Source organism: Amblyomma americanum, chromosome 2 (assembly GCF_052857255.1).
Source record: "Amblyomma americanum isolate KBUSLIRL-KWMA chromosome 2, ASM5285725v1, whole genome shotgun sequence".
NCBI classification, from domain to species: domain Eukaryota; kingdom Metazoa; phylum Arthropoda; class Arachnida; order Ixodida; family Ixodidae; genus Amblyomma; species Amblyomma americanum.
The window spans coordinates 159,477,359-159,495,412 of record NC_135498.1 but is presented as its reverse complement, the minus strand read 5'-3'; positions in this window follow the sequence as shown (position 1 = coordinate 159,495,412).

Genomic DNA, 18,054 nt, shown 5'->3' with positions numbered 1-18,054 from the left:
CGTCGGCCCAGGAGGGCAGCCTCGGTGCGTGTTTCCTACACCGGCGTCAAAGCTCGAGTCCCTTTGTCTCAACTCGGGGCGGCCGCACGGAGGGGATGCCGTTGCATACCGTTCTCCTCTCCCCGCGGGTGCGTTGCGCCCATGTATCTTCGCGGCCGTGGATTCACACGCACTTGCGGTCTCCGGAGCTGTGCGCCCACGCCGTCTGCTTTTCCTCCGTCTCCACGTAAACGATTATTGCTTCCGCGCAGACGCGCGCACTTTGCACCGTCTGCTCCGTTCCCTCCCAGTGTCTATGTCGGTTTCGTCCGCGGCGTGTCATGGTTTCTTTGGCGCTTTGACTTCTTGCCGCGGCGTCTCGCACTCACTCGTGACAAGTACCCCCCCATTTAAGAGTTTTCCCACGAGGAAAACTGCTCACTCGCGTAATACGCACAAACACGGACACACAAAAGTCACAGGAAACCGCACTATTCATACAATATACACACAAAGCATAGCAAAGAACGTACACACATCGATATTTCTTTTCTGCGGGTACACAAGCATGCCACGCACGCTGAAAGCCAACCCTAGTTCAGCCTACTAAGGAAGTCTGCTCCCAAGTTTTCTCTCCCTTTTATGTATTCGACATGAAACTCGTACTCCTGGAGAGTTAAACTCCATCTCATCCATCTTCCGTTCGACCATTTGGTTTTTGTCAGGCACTGTAGGGGCTGGTGATCTGTTTGCACTCTAAAATGCGTTCCATACAGGTACAAATGAAACTTCTTTATTGTCCACACAAGTGCTAAACACTCCTTTTCTACAGTCGAGTAGTTTTGTTCGCATAAGCTAAGCTTCTTGCTAGCATAAGCCACAGGGTGAAGTATGCCATCTTCCTCCTGCATCAGCACTGCGCCCAGAGCTGTCCCTGATGCGTCTGTGCGTAAAACAAATTGCTTGTTGACATCAGGGGCCAGCAAGACGGGCGGTTGCGCCATGCTTTCTTTCAGTTTGTTGAATGCTTCCTGGTGCCGGTCACTCCAGTTTACTGTGTTTGGCGCCCCTTTCTTTGTCGTCTCTACCAGTGGGAGAGCCATGTCTGCATAATGCGGAATGAATTCCCTGTAGAATCCAGTCAACCCCAAAAAGGACTGCACCTGTTTCTTGGTGGTTGGCCTTGGTGCCGCCTGTATTTTTTCTACAATATCGGGCTTCGTCGCTATCCGCCCCATCCCTATCTCGTGTCCGAGAAAGGACACAGATTCAAATCCGGCCTCGCACTTTGTGGGCTTCACCGTCAGGTTTGCCTCACGAAGTCTCTCAAACAGGGTTTCGAGTGCCATCAAATGTTCCTCCCAAGTGTCTGTGGCAACCAGAATGTCGTCTATGTAGTGGTGCACCTGGTGAAGACCACCCAGTACCTGTCTCATTAGCTTTGTGAACGTGGCCGCTGCAGTCTTCAGGCCAAATGGCATGAATCGAAACTGAAATAGGCCGTTAGCACATGAAAAGGCTGTTTTTTCTTTGGAACTTTCCTCCATAGGTATCTGCCAATACCCTTTCGCGAGGTCGAACTTCGAGAAATATTTCTTTTGTGCGACGCTCGCAAACACCACATCGATTCTTGGAATGGGCTCGCTGTCAGGGATTAAGACGCTGTTGAGCCGCCTGAAATCGACACATAGTCGATTGGAGCCATCTGTCTTCTTGACGACTATGAGGGGTGAGTTATAGGCGGACTCCGTGCGCTCAATTATGCCCAGTCTAAGCATTTCCTCTACTTCTTTCTCAACTGATTTATGTGCTATCAGTGGCAAAGGGTACTGCCTGACGTGTACGGGCTGCTCGGTGGTCAGGCGCAGCTTGCACGCAATAATCTTCGTCTTTCCGGGCAGGTCTGAGAAAACAGTGCCGTACCGCTCGAGGAGACACTTGAGTTGCGCCGTCTGTTCTGCATCTAGGGTGGGGTTAAGCACCACGTCCTCTGGTCCCATTGTCTTCCTTGAATTGAAAGTGGGCACTTCCCCTGCATCCGACTCCTCACTGATGACCATGCAGGAGATCATCTGGTCGGCATTAGCAGTCCTCTCTTCATATCTCTTGAGCATATTTATGTGGAAGCGTCGGTGGTTCAGTGGTAGAAAGCTATCACATCCTATTATAAGGATAGGCATCGCCTCTACCCGGCCCCTGCAAAGGGACTGGGGAAAGCAAACGAACGCGTCATACTCCGAGTATTCACGAACACAATGCTGTGCCCGGCAGTACTAAAACACTTAGATCCCGCGTTCACTGGCAGGTGCAAACACTGTGGGGAGGTAGCTGACACCTACCACATGGTTTGGGCTTGCCAGCGCAATTTAGCTCTCCCCCCCACCCCAACCCTACCAGAGAGGAATGGGAGGCGGCCCCTGCTTAGCTGTTCGGACCTTCAATCCCAAAAGGCTTTGGTCAAGAGGGCTAAGCTGGCGGCTTCGACCAATGGGGTCCCGGAATAAGGACTTCACCCATTGTGGGGCTCTTTAAAGAGCCTCACCTCTTTCATTAAATAAAGGCTTTTCGCCACCACCACCACCACCCGCGCAACACGCCGACCTCATAACGGCGTGCGGGCTGGTGTGGACGCCAGCGCAGCAAGCCCTGACGTCCTTATTGGCTGGAGACTTCAAAAAGTGGGTGGTATAAGGAAATAATCCCCATAAAGCAGCTAGTGCCGTCGTCAGAGAAGTTTAAAGGAATTCTTAATACGATCGAAATTATTACAATTAAAACTAATTAATGATTCCAAAGACGGTGTTTCTTTTATCGCTGCGTTGTAAGATCTTTCACTGCTTCCCTATAGCGCAACAATCAGTTCTTTTCCTCCAGAGAGCCCTTTGCTTATGAAAAGCTTACCGCACAATCATCTAGACAGGATAGCGACATACAGACAGCGCTTCTTTTATAGCGCAATATCACTTGAACACATCACGGCACCGATTACCGAGTCCGTTGCGTGGTTTGGTGCATTTTATTTTGTAGTTGGCGCTTTAAACGTGTAACATTGGAATGCTAGCCAGAGCAGGAGGCGGACGTTGAAGCAGCTTATCCAGTATCTGTAAGTAACGCACCGTGAATACACTGCAGTCCGTTCAGTAGAGTCAGTTCTTGGGCTAGTTGGTATTCTTGATTCACGTTCATAGTATTCCAGCGCAATGGCACGTAGCCAAAGAAAAGAAGACGTAAAAGAACAAGAACGAACACAGCGCTGTGTTCGTCCTTCTTCTTTTACGTCTTCTTTTCTTTGGCTACGTGCCGTTGCGCTGGAATACTATGAACACTGCAGTTCAGATGGCGTACCGCGTCCTGCGCGCCTCGTCGTCGTTGTCTAGTTCCAGAGGGAAAAAGACTGACTCCGGTGAAATTGCAATGAGAGAAGCGTCGTTTCTGTACCTACTAGGCGCCTTTTGTCCGGGATGACTGGGCAGGAGGAAGAGATGCACTTTAAAACTTCTATAAGAAGGTTAAAAGCACTCCTCTTACCATTTTAAAGAAAGAGGCGCATCCCTTTCTCCTATCCAGTCAACCCTGAAATAGGTACCCAGTCGGTGCCGAAACGCCGCGTCTCTCATGGAACTTTCAGCGGAGTGTCAAAGTTCAACATCTAATTCGCCTGCCGACCAGGCAGATCCTATGCCGAAATGTTCACATTCTACTAGTCTGGTTTTCATCTCGTCCATCTTACTGTACGCCCGCTTGTTCACAGACCCACTGAGGAAAGGGCACCATCTGCAGGAGAACGAGAAGATACTCAAAGTCATGGCCGCCGGGGTGGAGGAGTCCCCCCTCTCCCCCAGCAACACCTCCAACCCCCGCGTATGCGTGCGAGTCGCGCACCTCTCCACCATGTCGTTTCTCTCTTTCCAAGTACAAGCCCTTGAATTCCCAATGCTTCCTCGCTACGGCTGGCTGCAGTGAGAATACAGCGACGCACTTACACTGTGCAACCCAAAGGTGAAGGAGTCGCTTGCATAATATGGCTGAAGTGAGAGTTCTAGAATTAAAGTTAGGTGTTTACTCATCAAGCTCAGATATTTTTTTATTCTTATTGGTTCCTTAAAACAACTGCGACAGGTACTCTCATCAACATCAGCAGCAGCAGCTGGTTTTGTGTACTGCCTTCGCCACTAGAAGCTCTGGTTACCGCTGCAACAATTTTATTGTCTTGAAGCATGAACATTGAATATAAACACCGGTCCAAAAAATAAAACGAGACAAACCTTTCGTACATTTATATGATGTATTCAAATATTGTTAACTGCATAGATTTTTTCTTTGCTTTTTGACGCTGGACGGCACTGCGATCGCAGGTCATCGAAGGCTGTGCTTTTGGGCTCCATAGGTCTCGGCCGGGCGCCTCCGCCTCCAAGGCTGGTAGTGGCAAGGGTGCAAGGGCACGGCAAGGGTGCCGTGTAGCTGCTGCACTTACAGCTTTCGACATAAGAGCATGATTCTCAAAGGCCATTGTGGTGTCCGTGTGAGAGGGGTATTAGATGGCGGTAGAACTTTCCTGGACCAGGGGCCCCAACCCTGTTAAGACGGGCTGCAATAACTCATCGGAAGATGAAGAAGACAGCCCGCGACCGCTAATAACACATTTTAATATCAAATATAAATAAAGTTTTTCCTCCTCCTCCTCCCGCTCTTATTTCGCCGAAATATACGATAGGAATGCTTTTTACTTTAAAACTACCAGAAATACCAGTTATAAATTGAGGAACACGTGGAGTCAGAAAGTAGCTTAAAGGCTTTCCGAAAAATTGTGGTGGAAGTACGCGTAAATACAAGTGCAGTGACTCTTTCCGATATTGTAGAGCGCCTGCAGGAAAGAAGCAGATCGTGCGGATAGCGCGGCTAAACCATTTTTCATTGTACTCTACATGCAAAGCGTTGGGATTTGAAGAGAAGGGGGAGGCAGCGCCGAGTCTGCAAGAAGTACTGCATACGGCAGAAAAGGTAATTCATACTGCGGACCAAGCGTCAACAAAGAGAGAGTTAGACCTCATCTACGTATGCTCAGCAAAAGCCTTCACATTCTCAGAATTTATGGACGTCAGAGTAATTTCATGCCGCAAGCGCAACTTAGGCACAATGATCACCCCAGTCATAACTCTAGGCATCAACCCATGTTAAAGCCATGGAATCCGACTCTGAGCTTTGGACCCCACGCCATGCGTGTGAGTTCACTCGCGCAGTGGTATTGTCAGCGCCCCGGCACGAGTTAACAAACATTTCTTCCCAGAACAAAAGCTAGTGATGGCCAACCTTATCTTATGAAAAGACTTGCTGGCATCGCTGCGTGTCATACGCACAATGCTGTTCTCGAGATTCCAAATATTCGGCTAAATCGTTATGAATAAAGGTCGATCCGCGAACTTTACCCCAAGAGCAGTGACTCCCAGTGTGCAGTTTGATTCGTGGAGCACAGATTGCTGAAAAGCCAACTTTTACAGAAAGCCGAGGCGCTGCAAGCCTGCAACGTTTCTGATGTCATTTAGAATCGCACTTTTTGAGTCCGTCGAGGAGGAACATCCAGGTCATCGCGAGAGATTTATAGTGCGCTTGGAATGCATGTCACTGAACTACAACCTTTGTCCGTAAAGTTCCTATACTAAGTTTATTAAAAAATGCGTTTAGCATTGAAATCATTTGTGCAGCATCACTTCGAAATAGTCTCCCTTGCAGTCTATATACAGCTTCCAACGCTGCTTGAGGTTTTGGAAACAGCTGGAAAACACTTCTTTTGGCAAGGCTGTCAGCTCTTTTGTCGTGGCGTCTTGAATGGCCTCCACACTCCCCATCCAGCGACATTTTAGGGCTCTCTTCACACGAGGAAACAGGAAAAAATTGCATGGGTCAGGCGAGTATGGCGGATGGGGAAGTACAGTAATGCTGTGCTTGGCGAGAAATTTTGTCACGCTGAGAGCAGTGTGCGGCCTTGCGTTATCGTGGAGAAGGCTACATTGTCCAGATGCCCATAAGTCAGGGCAACGGCGTCGCAGTGCATCACGCTTGTGTTGGAGCACGTGGATATAAAAATCCTGATTCACCGTCTTCCCTTGTGGGACGAACTCGTGGTGTATGACACCTCTGGCATCGAAAAGCGCCGTCTTTGTTTTTGTCTTCTGTCGTCGCACCTTTCTCGACGCCGGAGGGCTTGTGGACCGCCATTGGGCGCTCTGCCTCTTTGTTTGAGGATCGTATTGAAAACACCATGTTTCGTCTTCAGCAATGATGCTGTCGACGAATGCGGCATCCTTCTCTGCCTCGGAGAGGAAATCAGAGCTCACTGATGCTCGCGTGTCCTTGTGGTCCTGTGTGAGGGAGTGCGGCACAAGTCCGGCATTCAGCTCTCGCTTCCCCAAGTTCTCACGCAAAATTTGGTGTCATGTTGCCTTATTAATGTTAAGAGCATCTGATAGCATGTGGACTGTAATGGTGCGGTCTTGCTGTACGATTTCCCTGATTTGAGCCACGTTGTTTTCATTCTGTGAGGTTGAAGGGCGTCCGTGCCTTGTGTCGTCTTCCACCGACGTTCTCCCCGAAACGAACCTCTTGTGCCACTCGAAAACTCGCGCCCGCAATAATGCCTCGTTGCCGTAAGCGCCACGAAAGAGCTGATACGTTTGTGTGGCTGTCTTGCCAAGCTTCACACAGGATTTTGTGTTTACACGCTGTTCGAGGTGGACGTCCATCTCTCCACATTCACTCACAGTAGAATGCGGAGTAAGTGACAACGTATTTTTCTATATATAGTGCCATCTATCGGCTGCCACAGCAATTAAGAGCCCGGAAAGATGGCACTACACATACGCACCAGCTAAAGCCCCTCATTGGACTAAAAGTAGCGACATCTCCTCCTGCCTGCTCCTATGCCGGCGCTCCTTCTGTCGGTTCCTCCCAGGCGCCGATGCTGGCGTCACCTAGGCCGGGCGAGGCTAGCAGGCGCTCCCAACGCTCGCCGTTTGGCGTGCAGTAGACAGCGCGTGCGTTTTCTGTCTTGGCTTCGGTCAAAATGAGATCGCGGTATAGATTTAAAAAATTAATTACTCAAATAACTGCCCCGAGAAACGTTGCACTTCTTTAACGAAGCTTTTTGTACTGCGATCGCTTTGAATGCGTTGCGCGCGGCGGAGGTGGCGTGCGCGACCGGGCTCGCACACTGTTGTTTTCCAACGCTTGCGCTTTGGCGCCCAATGGATCGGGTGCCGAAATCAATTGTTTGTTGCATTTTCTGCCTTCAAATTGGGCGCACTTAGATCATGGCATGGGAGATACAGAAATTAGTTACCCAATCAACTGCCCCGAGCCATATTGCACTGCTTTATCAGAACTTTTTTGTACTGCGATTGCTTTGAATGCGGTGCACACGGTGGAGCGTACGCGAGCGATCTCGCGGCACAGCAGTGAATATCCCCAGAGTGTTGCTTTTCGACCAGCGTATTTTGAGCACTCTTATTCAAAATTTAACTTCTCCAAGAGGAAGTGGAACGACATACGACTAGACGTGCGGCCCATGTACTTCATATGAACGGATGGCGGTGCGTTTGCTCGTGCAGTCGGCTGTGCTGTTTAGTACGTAGGTGCCTACTCATCTGAAGTTTATTTTTTTAGTGCAAGAAAGCTCGACGATTATTTCGCAGCTACTATACCTCCGACACCTCGCAGGCTAACGCTCGGAGGATTCGACTGACTGTAGTTCCTTGATGTTTGTAAATAGAGGAATACGACACCCTTGTTGCCCACTGTAACACGGTTGTGACCAGAAGAATTTTGAATTAGGGTTAATTGTTTGAGTTCATTAACAGCAATCAAAAAAACCTTTTAACCGCTGCTTCGCGCGCAGCTACAACGCTGCATGATTCACTAGAATGTTCAAAGTTTAGGTGATTGTGATCTTGGGTCAGTGTAAACAATAAAGGCTTTTTAACTTCCCTCGTATAATTGCCAGACACAATGCGCAGCAGGCAGGACTGTCGTAGTTAATTAAAAAAATCAAGCGCTGAAAAACCAAAACTCGAGTTTACTCAGTACTGCTTGAGCCAAACATGTTGTTCGTCTAGGAAGTTGCTTGCAGCGAAAATAGAAAACAAAAAAGGAAATGTCTAAAACTATGTTTAACGGATGTCCTCGCTTTCATTCTCAAGTATTATCTACGCAGATATGAAGTATTCAAGCGGTAGCTGCTGTTACTGTGTCGAACACAGTAACGGCAGGGTATGAAGACTGAACCCTGACGGAGCAAACACGGTCGATCAGCAGTGTGTGCTACATGAGAGTTAGACCTGCACCGCGAGCAGCATCAACAGCGGGGGCTTCAGTAGCGAGAACCGCCCCTTTGGCATCGATTTCGTGTGGGAGAGTCCGACTGCAACAAAAATATGTACAGCGATGCGCGCAACATGAAAGCTATACGTGCATTGCGAGCACCGTAAGCGGCGCTGCTCGGACAACATGAAGCGCCGCTTACGAGTCGAGCCCGCGAACGAGTCCGACTACAACCAAGCCAATACGCCATCTAACGCGCGCGACATCAAGGATATACTTTCCGAGCCTAGCAAAGCGGCGGGGCTCGGACAACGAGAAGCGTGGCTTTCGTAGCACGCGAGCATTCGGAATGAATTCATCTACAACCATTTCAGACAGCGTTAACTGCGAAGAAAGACTGAGTCGCTTGCGCTTCACACCGAATCCTCGGAAAAAAACACACAACTGAAGAACGGCCACTCACATCGCAAACACGCGGATCCAACACATTATCAAAGCTTTCCCGGCCGATCCTATGCGGCCAAACCGTTCGGCGAGCCGCGCTGCTTTTTCCGGGCGGAATGACAAAAACGTTTTCCCATTCCCTTCTCGGTTGTCGCTTCCGTAAGCGCAAGAGAAGCTTGGCATCGTCGAAGCGCGTAGACGCCGTCAAAGGTGGAGAAATGCTTCCCGCGAAACCTCTGTCGCACAAAAAGAAAACGGGGCGCGATTTCTACCCCCCACAATAGCGCCGGCGTTTGCTGCGGAGCCATAAAGCGCGCGCTAACACTTGACCACGGCGCCTCGGCCAATGAGAGGCTCGATTATCCGGCGGTGCGCTGGGAGAAGAGAGCAGCCGTAAAGTTCAAAGCTTTGCATTACTTTTTGTTCACTCAAGGGCTTTAGCACCAACATTTGTTTTGAGGAGTCATTTCTAGAGAAGAAAATAAATCTCCCTCGAAACTTTACTGAAAGAGGTTGTAGAACTTTCTTGACCTCCGTAGGCTCATGATGCACCTCAAAAGGCCTCAGTAGGGGATCAGGTGAGGAAAAAAATTGCTTAGTGTACATGATTAATCGACAATAAAGGGCACTGGATGAAAGCAAAACTACTCCCTTCGTTTTCGTACTTCATTTTTTGTCAAAGTTCAGGGTGTAAGAATAGGACTATATTTTTGGAGCTAAAAATCGGTTGAAAATCGGGTAATTCCGAAAAAATTCCGAACTTCGGCTTTTTTGGGGGAGGGGGGCGTTTGCAGCACAAGACAGTTCAATATAATAGTTCGGTTTTCTGCTAGACATAAAATGCCCTCTTGTTTTTTTCATAATATCGCACGCAACGAAGAATTCGCGCATTCCATTTAAAATTCAGCAATTAAATTTTTTTCTAATCTATTACAAATATTTTGTCGCTTACATTACGGATCTTTTACAGAGCACCCTTGCATTTCAAAAAAGACCGGCCTGCCTTTATTTGCAAAATGCGAAAATATTCAACATCACTGCGACGATTTAAAACGCGCAAGAACCTTGGGACGTTGTGTCCTTAGTGTTGGTAGCTCTTATACACTGACTACGATAAAACTTCTTGTCGGTAGCCACGCATCAGCCTTTCGCTTCTCAATTATCCTTTTCGGACTTTACCTCAAAATAATTCGCATCTAGAACATGCATGTTAAAATAGGTCTAAAATCTCTAATCGACCGAAGAAGGCCCTCAGGAATAAGCACTAGATATCGATAATTTTCCTCGCAGTGTCTTTCGCTTTGTCAAATGAAAAGTCAACATTTTCTAGAGAGCACATTTTCCGGGAGAAGTTGGGGTTTACTCGGAAACTCAAGGCCTTGGGCATAATATTTTTTATGACTTTCATAAAATTCGCTGTTCAAATCTGGAGTATGGCAGCGGAAAGAAGCCGTTCTAATCGACTGCTGTCTGGACAAAGAAAAATGCAGATTCAGAGTGGTACGTACGCGAGGAGAATAAAAAGGTTCTTCATGTCCAGTACGATGGGAACGCAATGAGGCGGTCTTATATCTGCAAGGACTGAGCGAAAGAGTTTGAGAAAGAAACTCAGTCGCTAGATTTTTAGTCATATCTGTAGGCCAGGCAGGTCAGGTTTAGATTTCATGGCAACTTTGCAATGATAATAGCAATCGGGACCATGATCATAAGCTTTACTGTACCCACTATAGGACAAAGGGCTGGCCCATATCTCTCCAAATAACTGTCCTGTGCCAGTTGCAGTCACCTTATCCACGCAAAGTAATCTCAGCCAGGCACCTAACTTTCTGCCGGCCCCTGCTACGCTCATACCCAGCAATTCTGCACAAAATCATTTATGAGCGGGAAACCGTTTAAAAACTGAATGTTTTGCATATAATCGAATATTTCACTATAACAATAAATATATCCGGACATCACCCGATGGTCCCTCAGGGTGCATGCATATTCCTGCTTTGAACGAAGTAATGAAAATAATGGCAGTTTACGTCGTTAGACAGGACACGATTAACTTAATGGGTAATACGCGTAATTTGTTTATTTTTGGAATTTTCCTTTATTAATCAATATCCACAGTGCCATCATGGCATTACGGGGGGGGGGGGGGGGGATATTAGTGAACGAAGAGAGATCGTGAGCTGTCGTCAGTCATTAAACTAGTTATTTTTTAATACTCTGTTTGAACTAGGTCAAGGTCGAATAGAGAGGACTTGAAGGGGTGTGCCCCTAAATTGTGGACATCGTGCTGCGAACAGCAGTCGTTAATAGCAATATGGGAGGGACATCAACGTAAACTTTGAGTGCTGTCGTCTGTTCGTTCACCATTCACCATCGGCAAGCAGCGCTAACATTACGGAATTTTCGCCACTGGTGTAGGTTTCTGCTCGCTGTGATCTCACCTGGCGAGTTCCAGGGCGACCAACTCGAGCCGCTCTTACTCGCACTGCACTCCCAACGATTCCAACTCAAACCGTACCAAGCGGGGGCCATTCTCGAGTAACAAGGAGATACCACGGTATTGCAGAAAAAGCACGTTTTCATGCCGTTTTATCTTTCTCTTGGCGAAGGTTATGGTAGCGCTTGAATTAAATGACAGCCCCAGAGTAATAAAGAACGAGACACAGGCTGTCGACGTCGCCGCCGAATTGCGTCCATAGTGATTCCACTTTTCCGAATACACTGCACGCCGGTCTTTGCGAGGGCCTAAATGTGCCTTTATAAAAAAACTGAAGGCAGGCATAAAATACGTAAAAGCGAGAGGATAGTTGTTCGCGCGCGTCTTTGTTGGATTTTCTCACACCTTTCTTTCAGCTGGGGAGTGGCACGCAGTCTGAGCAAAAGGCCTTCGCTGGTTTGGTACGTAGCACCGTGAGCTTTGCACATGCGTGCGCCTACCGCAGGAAAACGTGTCTGGGTTGCAAGCGGAATGTGCACGGCCGCGAAAACAGACGAAGACGAGCTCAATGATAACCACTCCTTGCCCATGAATGCGTTTGTATCCGCAATGCACCCTAGCCAATCTAATCCGTGGGTATGTGCCTTTAAGCCTGAGGTCATCATCATTACCGCATGGGCACCAAGCGCTAAGGCGACAACAAGCGCTTTTTCGACGCCTCTCTTTCCCCGTGGCGCTCCTTTCCAGCTTGGTGATTAAGAGCCGTTAGTGGTTCGCGGCTGATCCCCATGAGCGCCCTGTTGCCAGCTTCTCACCAGCCACAAGCTGTTCGCCACCCTCTTGACGTTGCTTTAGAGTACCGTGAGTTAAAGGCGATATCTATGCACGCTAACCAAGCTATACACAAAGAGTTGCGCGTGCTAACCGCGTCAGTGAAACAGAATAACATGGACAGATATAGACACTCGTTAACCATGCGGCAGCTGCATAAAACATTATCACGAGGTGTAACTTAATTGGTAGGCGCTGTTATGTTGTTATTGAAGGCGTTCTGCTGGCATACGTCGGCTTACAAGAGGATATTGTCGGCGGCCACCTGGGCGTTAATAAATAGGCGGAAGCGATAAATCCCTCATGCGCTGTGAAGATGCGAATACTCCCCATGCTGAAAGATCGCCTTCCCAGCAAACAGTGCTAAATACCTCAATGAAGACAGTGCCCAAATATTGCGCATCACGGTTTGGGTCCGTCTCATCAAGAGGAAAAAATTCTCGACCAATTATGCTCGATTTGAGACCAGTTTTACGGCAGATGTCCAAAAATTCAATGTGGGCATTAAGCGTCAAAGCAAAGGTATTTTATAAAGGCAACAAAAGCACAGGAAGACATTTGTGTACAGTGATGGCGCAGAATGAACGAGAAGCCTTGTACAACAGACTTTCATTTAGTTGATTCGGAGCTGCTAGCTACTCGACCACTCTTCGCGCTTCAGCCACCACCTGCATCTTTCACCAGGTGGGCACAGTTGGAAACCCAAGTTTGCTAAATCTGGATGAACAAAGCAGTCTACTTGCTGTTTGACACACGAACAGAATACCGGTTGGTATTTCGGCAACGCTAAAACTAGCATGAAAATGTAATCTTGAGTGCTCCTGAATTTTTGAAGGCGCGTCTAATTCGTCCGTTGAAGCGGCTGCAACATAGAAAATCTTCACTCCGCACGCACAGCACATGAGCCATATTTCTGGTTCAAATTCTTCCGGTAGTTTGGCGTTTTAAGGCACTGCGATCTCGCTTCAAACAGCAAGGTGTTGCCTCTATAATCATCACATAACAGAGCAGCAACAGCAGCGCCTACGCTCTCGGGATTGATCAATTGTTGGTGTCATGTTGTAGAAGCATCCATAAGCACATCATAATGAAGCAGCACATCATATGAGAGCCAAAATTAGGACCACTTGGTTTTCAAATCTGGAACCTTGGAGGCTGTATTGCGTCACAACTGGTATGCGTAAAAAGCTTCGTTGAGTTACGCCAGCATTCGTGCCGTGCATATGATGCATACACAATACATTTCTTATTACCCATGGATAACGTAAACCTGCCCTACGAGTACAGGAACATTGCGTATGTTTTTCTTTACTCTTCACCTCAATACGAGCTGTGCTCTCTTGCAACAAGAAATATTTGGACTTCATGGCAATACAGTCTTTTCAAATCTGTCTGGCATTTAGACTGTATATTATATGAAATTACTTAGTTTTTATATCAGGTCTAAGTGCATGGAATGCGATGAAAAGCCTGATGTGCAGAAAAAAAAAGAGTTCTCGTCTGTCCTAGCGTCGTCATCATTTTAAACTGTATATTTCCATTTAAACAGGCCATTTGAAGATGTCTTTCCGGTTCATGGTTCTTAGACGTACTTATGATTTCGATATTGTTCTTGCGACTCTTTTTTATTTTTAGTTATCGCGGTAGCTCAGTGGTTATGGCGCTCGGCTGCTGACCCCAAAAGACGCGGGTTCCATCCCGGCCGCAGCGGTCAGATTTCTACTGAGGTGAAATTCTAGAGGCTGGTGTACTGTGCGATGTCAGTGCACTCTAAAGAACCCCAGGTGGTCAAAATTTCCGGAGCCCTTCACTACGGGTGTCCGTCATAGCCTGAGTCGGTTTCTGGTGTTAAGCCCCCATTAACCAAACCTCGCTAATTTTTGTGTGGACTTTCACTCTCTTGTCCTTAAAGTACTAATTGTGGCTCGGAGGCATTTTCCTCTCCAAGTTAAAGTACGAAATGCCAGCGGAGGGGATTATCAGGTTCTTTGGACTTGAGGTTTGCATTCCCCGCTGATCGGGTATTCCATGCAGATCAGGTATGATCAATGGGGATGAGGTATCTCAGATGTACTACCCGCTTCATTCAAGCCCTTTGGCCTTTCAGTTCTGCACACTCAGATCTCGTGAAGAAAAGCATCGTGGACACAATTGGGCCGACAAGAAAGCAAGCATCCCGAAAATTAGGGGCAGTTATCAGCAGCAGTATATGCGGATACCGGAGGCTCATAGTTTTATCAGAGGGCCAAACATAGTAACAGAATAAGGCTGCCGACACCCTAACCTATTTATTAGTCTGCACTTCCCTCCAAAACAATTGGATACTTGTAGAAGAAAGGAAAAAGTGAGTCACGTACGTTATTGTCTTCGATTTTCTAAAGAATTCACCCTCTCATATGCCTCAAACCTTTCAAAAATTCTGACAACCCCGTTTCTTGCTTTCCGAGCATGTTCGATTTTCCGTTTAATGTGAATCATGGCTGTACAGTCTATGAATTGTGGATCAAAGTTAAGGATGCCTATTGTGTTGAGCAGTGTAAGCCGCACTTGCCTCTCAACAAATTACCTTTCTTGTGACCTCTGCAACTACCACATGCTCAATCGCCTCTAGCAACCCCGCTGTCAGGTAAGAGGAACCTGCCTCGACAATACATACACACTTTGGATCTGTGAATCCTGCCCTAACAACCTTCACAAATACCATACCGCGTTCTCATACCGTATTCCTGGGACAGCTGGGCCGCTCCTTCTGCTGAGCACCGTCAAACACCATCGCATGGCCCACATTGCCTACGAGTAAGACAAGTACCGGACAGCGCCGAGCTGCTGCCTCAACCGCCGCACATGCACCAGTAAGCCACACCTGGGACGCAACGAAAGCAACGAATATTTTCTGGCTCTCTAAACCTGAATCCTGCCTCAAAGCCTTGGTGGGTCAGTTATTAGGGCGCTCGGGCACTGCTCCGGAGGACTCATGGAAAATCCCAGCAGTGGCGGCAGCATTTCGATGGAGGCGAAACACAACAGGCTTTCGTGTGCTGTGTGATGTCAGTGCACGTTAAAAATCCTTAGGTGGTCCAAATTAATCTCGCACGCCTCGTGACTTCGAAGGCGCTATAAAACACCTAAGAAGACTCCAAGCCGCCTTGGTACTAAGGCTGCCTTTAATGGAGCCGTATTTGGCCAACCAGTTTTTCTTGGTCATGGTACGTGCATACTATCCCACTTTCAACTTTACTTCCGCGATCTTGATTTTGAGCTCGGGGTTATGTTTCTGCCTCTTCCACCGCCATGTGAGACCTCTTCGGGCCTCCCATAGATGTAGTAGAGGGTTGTCAGTAGCCGGAACTTTTTCTAAGGTCCGAAGCGTACGCGTAAAGCAACCCCTAACTCCCTCCCAGTGGAGACTCAGCCCACTCCTCGTACTTTTCAATGGGGGGCTTTAAGCGTAGGGTATTGTGCCTTTCGGAACAACGACCAGTCCGTGAGCGTGGCTTGCCCTCTCAGCTTGCGATTCTCATTGCAGCCGAGGCAGTTCTTGAGAATGAAGTTGTCACTACCCAAAGTCACCTGCGTGTTGTGCCGCTCATAGTTTCTCGCTCCTTTATTCAACGAGAGATCGGTAGACGTATCTCTCAAGACACTGTTGCCAAGAGTAATGAGATACTGCGGGTCAGTAAAAATCACCAGACTCCGAACGGTGGGCGAGCAAATGATCCGTCTGATATCTCACATCATAACCAAGAAAACCGTTATGGAAGAAAACAAGACCCTTAGGCAAATACAGTCATTTATCATCTACAGGATAGAGTACTTGGCCCCATACCTTCGAATAAAAAGAGTGATCTGAACCGCCTGAATGTTATCATTCGAACGGCTTATAACAGCAATGAAGATGTTGGTCTGGGCTAATTGGTTCATTGTCTTTTTTCGACACCATCACGTGACGGTAAATCATTGGTCCAATGTAAATAGTATAAAACGCGCTTATTCTTTCGATGCAGTAAACAGTTGGTAGTCAGCGCCCGGCAGGTCTTGCGTGTCTTCGTCATGTGTCCGTGTTCCATAGCGCTGTGATAATCTGTCGAAAAGTTGTAAGAAGGCGCTCGGGGTACCCATGAAAGCATCTACGGAGCGTTGCTACAACAGGGGGTGCACAATCCTGCTGATGAATTGATTAGCGCCTACCTGACAAGTCAGGCGATGCGGCTGGACACAAGACGGGCCTCAGGGTCTTGGAGGATTGAAACAGCTGCTTTCCGCAACTTGTGGCAGGGAGACAAGACATAACTCGCGTGTCGAGGAGCACATTCCTTAAGCGCCAGCTTCCAAAAAACATGCATCCGGAGCATCATAATGCGAGACAAGTGGCGAGGAGCAAGAAGATGAACTAGTGCTACTCAACAGAAGGAGCCTTCTTCGTGGATCCGGCGGGTCCTTTAGAAGGGACAGCAACAATCTTAGTGGTGCACCAAATGCAGGTTGTAGAGGAGCTTTCAGTTCGTAATGAGGAAATCATGGCTGTGGAGGAAGTGGCGAGAGCCCTAGTCTCGACGCAGACTTCATCGAAATACCTTATTACAGATTCCCGGGCTGCTTATAGAAATTATATGCGTGGCAGAATTACGTCGCTGATCTGCAAAATTCTGTGTCTTTATAGAACTCCACCTGCACGGAAGGAGCTGATATGGGTACCAGGTTACCAGGGAGTTGAAGGAAACGAGCGTGCGCATGTTTCGACCCAAGCTTATTTCCCCGGACTCCTACGTCCTTCCTTACTGATATAGGCTCCTCCTCTCCGTTAAGAACATACTCAGAGATACTGCAGCGTTTGCACCTTGAGAGGCAGGCACTCTTAAGGCCCGCTAAGGGCCTCAATAATTAAGTTTTTCACATCCGATCGCTACAAACAATCTCGTTTAATAATCCAGCTACGCATTACGCCGTTGAGCCTGAGTCCTTTTTTGCACAGTGAAAATTTTGTGGATAGAAGGCAAACTTATACCATATGGCATTGGCTTGGCAGAAAGATAGCAGTACTGACATAATAAATCGTGCTACGTGACAGGGCTGGGAGACGGCTCAGTCCAGCTCAAACCTCGAGGAGCAACGAATCTCCGTCCGAAGAGCACGGACAGTGGCTTTTACAAAGGGTGTCCCGGACTGGGGACGCAGTCGGTCTTCCCGTAAACCAAGCCCTTTCGGTTTTCACTCATTTCATCATCATCATCATCTCTAGCCCCTCAATATGGCACCTCTCTCTCTTCTTTCACTCTCGCCTTCTATCCCTTCTCTTAAGGCGTTGCTGAGTTGTCCGCCGGGAACTGAGACTGGTACTGTGCCATCGAACGCGAGCGAGGAGGCCGCGTTTCGATGGAGGCGAAACTCAAAAGGTACCCGTGTGCTGTGCCGGATATGGGCGGTAGCTGCCTCCAGGTATTCGAAATTCTTTCGGAGCCTTTCACTGTGCTTCCCCTCTCTTTTAACCGCTTCGGCGGCTCAATGGTTATGGCGCTCGGCTGCTGACCCGAAAGACGCGGGTTCGATTACGGCCGCGGTGGCCCCATTTCAATGGAGGCGAAATTTTAGACGCTCGTGTTTTGTGCGATGTCAGTCCACGTTAAAAAACCCCACGTGGCCGAATTATCCAGAGCCCTTCACTACGGCGTCCCTCATAGCCTGAGTCGCTTTGGAACGTTAGCCCCCCATATGCCGAAACCATCTCTTTCCTCTTTCACTTCCGCCTTCCTCAGTTACCGCACTGCGTTGTCGAGGAGACAGTTACCGCGCCTTTCTTTCCCTAATAACCAGGCATCTTTCATTTGTGGTATTGCAACTTTCCTTTCCACAAACCGAATTTTTTTTTTTAATTTTCTGCCTCCTTTCTATGCAGTGGCTCTACAGTGATGCGTTTCAACCGTGCAAACAGGCAAGTAATAATAATAATAATAATAATAATAATAATATTAATAATAATAATAATAATAATTCGTTTTGGGGGAAAAGAAATACTGCAGTATCTGTCTCGTATATCCTTGGACACCCGAACCGCG